A 4,308-nucleotide genomic window follows, 5' to 3' on the forward strand; every position below is an offset into this window, starting at 1 on the left:
CATTCCTGCCTGGAGTGGGTGAGGAGGGGAGGCATGAACTTGAAGGGGTGGGTCGGGGAGGTGGAGACCCTTGGGGTCAAACCCTGCTCTGGATAAGGTGAATACTGGTCCAGCAGGTGCTGTCATAGCAAGGAGGCCTGTCTTACCTTGCAGTATCCCTGCAGGGCCATGATGAGAGCACACTCAATCCCATCCCTGCGGCAGACTCTTCTCCAGATCAAGGTGCCCCTGTACCCAGGCATCATCCAAGGCTGGTTTTTGTAAAGCCACATCGGTCTCCACATAGCGTCAGGCATCAGCTCACCTCGTGTCTGTCAGCAAGCTGGAGCTGACTGCAGGCAAAAGCGGGGAGGGGGTGGGATAAGTCATGACCCTTTTATACTGGAGAACGTACAGCTGTCAGGCTCACAGATGTCAGTGCTGAGATGGATGCCAGCCAGTCAGAGGCATCCTGACCCTCTGAGCCACCTCTTTGTGCCACCTCTCATCCACAAACCTCAATGCACGAGAGCCTTTTAAGACTTAAACTTCCTAAACCCCACGTGACAGACATGGGGCAGAAAGTGGGGGTGCTCTGCAGCCCCGGGGTTTGCCTGAAGTCATAGAGACAAGCGGGAGAGCAAAGAGGAGAAGTCAAGCTTTGCTGGCACGCTGCTCTAAGCACTAGATGACAGGCAACTGAGAGGCAGCGCTCTGCATGCCTTCTTAACTGTTAATAGCATTGCAAATAGATACCAGCCAAGGACTCCAGGCTTCTCCCTGATAAGATAAAAGCCACACAAATCAAATAAGCCAAGCTTCCTGCCCAGAGGAGCTGCTTCTGAGGGCATGGGTGAGGGCAGATATAGGCTGGTAACCCACTGCAGCCAAGCCAGAGGTGACTTGTGGCAGTGCTGTTCCTGCCCCAGCTGTTTCTTTGGTGAAATGCATTTTGTGCAAGTGAAAACCTGCTCATGCAGCTGGCAGGACACCTGGCCTGTCCCTCTCAGGAGCAAAGCAGACCCCGTTTCCTTGAAACTTCATCCTGCTGGGTTCTGGGCCCTGTGACCCCACTCCACCGTGCTCTTATGTAGCTTGTTCCAGCGGTTAATCAGTTAAAATGAGAGCCTCGTTTCCCATTTATATTCATCTGGCTTCACCTCCCAGCCATTAGTTTTCCTTACCCTTTTCTGAAGAGATTGGAGAGCTCTTCAGGACCTGGTGTTTTCTCCCCAGGAAGGTATTTATGCACTGTAATCAAGTCACCACTTAGTCCTCACCTTTCTGATAAGCTAAACAGATTGAGCTCTTCAAGCCTTTCTGAGTTAAGGTCATGCCTCAGTGCTCTGCTAATCAGAGGCAGCACATGCCAGCCTGGCAGGATGCAGTGCCTGGTGTCTTCAGCACAGGCTCCTTCCCCTCTGATACCAGCCCCCAGGCAGTGCTGGGCAGGGATGCTGCTCAGCCCTGTGCCCATGTTCCTGCTCCCTTTTTCCACGTCATTTCCTAGACTCCTCCAGGGTGGTAAAAGGCCAGTATGGCTCCTGCATTGCCTCTGCTCTGCCAGTCTGGATGCCCATGCTTGCCTCTGGGATCTTTCCATTCAGCCCATGTGCCATCCTATTCCATCTTGCCAAGATACTTCCTTCGTCCAACACCCACCCCCCCCCCCAGAACCCCCCCCCAGCAAGATCTTACTAGTTAAATGGATGAAAACTGAAGACCAATGCATCTGCTCATGCTAAAGTGACCCCGGAAAGCCTCTTCTCTGCTGCCTTTCCCAGTGAGCCCCCATTTCTTTGTAGCACTCGTTAAATGGGAAGGCTGTATTGGCCGAGCAGCTGAGTTGTGGCAGCTCCCCCTGGACAGGTAAATTATTTGGTGGGTCTGAGAGCAGGGCCCAGCCCTCTTGGGGGTTGGGGAGTGTGTTTTTGTGTATTGTACAGCTCTGAGCACACGGCTGGGGCTGAGCAAATGTGGCCAGGGATCCTGGGCACTGCTTGGCTGCTCCTTTGTACTTCCAGCTGAAGTTAAACGACTCCCCGGAGCTGCTCTGGGAAAGATGGAGAACACTACTGACAGGCTTGGCATCCACATGCAAGAAAAAGACTGAGCCACTAACTGTGTGAATGCCTTCTCTCCCGCTGTCCCAGTCTGCAGCATCCAGTCTCTCCTGTGCAAACTGCACACATATATCACGCTGCTGAGTGGCCAAGTGCAAGGGAGTGGGAATCACGGCTGCCTTATCACTCAGCATTTTGCCTTATGAAAATTCAGTTTGCCTGAATCAAATCCCAAGTAAAACAAGGTTTCAAAATGGTTAAAAAATCCCACCCCCCTTTCCCGACTCAGCTGGGAAAGTACTGGTGCTGCTATTAGCCTTATAGACAGTAGCATGGAGAGAGACTGAAGCATTGAGCAGGGATCACAGAGCCCTGGATGAATTGCCCAAGGTCTGGAGACAAAGCTTCCCTGGTCAGGGCAATGTGGCCATGCAGGGAACTTGCAGAGGAGAGGAGGCCAGAGTCCCAGCCACTTCAGGACAGGCTGTAGAGCCTTTCTGTTTGCTTGCACGCTTCCACCCAAAAACAGACAAGCATCCACTGCAACGCCTAGCCTTTGCAGCCCCTATCAAAAAGCCATAGCTTGAGAAGAAAGAGCATCAGACTCCTTGAATGCACCAGAGGCCTCATTATTTTCCAAGCATAGCCCCATAGCTGGGCTCACAGACCTCCCCTCTGCACTCCTTCCCCTTAGTTCGTGCACACTCATTCCCACCCCCAGCCTGCTATGCGGGAGGAATTGAACCCCTTTTGTAGCTCTCTGTACAGAACAGGCCCTTGCTGTCTCTTCCCAGAACAAGCCTGGTCATAAACTGGGATCAGGGATTCTTTTACTGCCTCAAAGCTGGGCCCCACACGTCTCTGAGGAGGGGCACGCCGGGGAGCCTGGGAGCCAGCTGGGATACTGCCCCTGCCACCCGAGCGCTGCTCCAAGGGGATGATTTATGGCTCCATTTTTCTGTAATGACATGCAGAGCTGGCCTTCATCTTCCCTCTTGTGCCTTACAAGGTCAGCGCCTGGAATCCCAAGACAAAGCAAAACTCAGTGAAACTCTTTCAAAGAGCAATATTTCAGTTTTATGGCCTGGGAGATATACGATGCCATTTTCACCGTGAAAGCAGATACGAGAAACATGATGTTTTCTCCTGGATCTGGTGGGTCATCAAAGCTGCATTTCTTGCAGGTAGAGTTACAAGATAATAAATACAGCCCTTTAAAAGTAGCACCCTCTTCAACAGATGGCGCGGCAGAATAGGAGAGAGAGGGTTGTAAATTATATCCGAATGTGTTGGTTCATGAATTACATGGAAGAAGAAATCCTTCTCTTTGCAAACAAACTTTGGTAGGCCGGGCAGGCTCTTCTCTCGGACTGTAAATTCCCTGTGTGGGTACTTGTGTTACAAGCAAATACCTGTGCAGGTTGGGAGAGGATTTTACTGCCTCCTGGCATAGCTGGGCTTAAGCCTTTGATCCACAGCTATGGGTGTCAGCAGTGGCATAAGAGCAATCAGCTGCCAAGCAGAGGCAAGTTAATTAGAAGTAGAAACCTTGGATAGACTTTGAGACTGCCACGGCAGCCTGGACTTCAGATCCAGCCAGGATCCCAAGAGGGGCTGGGCTGGGAATGGTCATCCATATCTGCTTGGGGGCTCAGGAAGTGGTATGGCCTTGCAGCAAGACCCTGGGGTAGGTTCAGTGGGGGCTGGCACTCAACTGTATCACATCAGATACAACCTTGCGCCGCTCTCCACTGGCATCTGATCAGCAGGCCCAGAAGGGAACATCTGAACTGCCTATCTGAGTCAGACCACAAGCTCACCAGTATCTTTCTCTGCAAAGGGCTGAAAGAAAAAGTCCAAGAAACAGGGTGCATGTAGAGAGATCTGTCCCAACAGACCTTCCACTTACCCACAGGCATCTGATTAGGGAAATCCTGAGCCTGCACCCCCAACAGCTGTGCTCAGATGCCTCTGCTGGACCTTTCCTGCTGGTGTGTGCAATACGGCAGGAACCACAGTATGGAAATCAGATGGTAAAAAGGGCTGGTTTCAACTGAAACCCCAGGGCTGTCACAGTGCTGAGACCCCGATGCAGCAGGCAGCAGAAGCATGTGTTTTGGGTGGTGTGCCAGCTCTCCCAGGGGGGCTGTGGAGCAGGCAGCGATGCTGTTATGCCAGTGGCTGTGATACAGCTCTCCAGACCTGGGGCAGCAGGCTGCAGCCAGGAACTCGGGGCAAACCCTGCAGTACTCAGCTCTCCGGCATC

The 4,308-nt window shown here is 52.4% G+C and overlaps 1 long non-coding RNA gene across 1 annotated transcript in view; it reads right to left on the reverse strand.

Moving 5' to 3' along the window:
* Positions 1-1,246, reverse strand: part of LOC112550216 — a 23,158-nt gene extending 21,912 nt beyond the window's left edge. Inside the window, exons 1-2 of the long non-coding RNA XR_003093929.1 lie at positions 1,164-1,246; positions 147-332 (exon numbers count right to left, since the gene is read on the reverse strand). This is a non-coding gene — a long non-coding RNA (uncharacterized LOC112550216). The remainder of the gene's footprint in view (positions 1-146; positions 333-1,163) is intronic.
* Positions 1,247-4,308: the final 3,062 nt, after the last annotated feature.

This window comes from Alligator sinensis, unplaced genomic scaffold (assembly GCF_000455745.1).
Source record: "Alligator sinensis unplaced genomic scaffold, ASM45574v1 scaffold98_1, whole genome shotgun sequence".
Classification (NCBI taxonomy): Eukaryota; Metazoa; Chordata; order Crocodylia; family Alligatoridae; genus Alligator; species Alligator sinensis.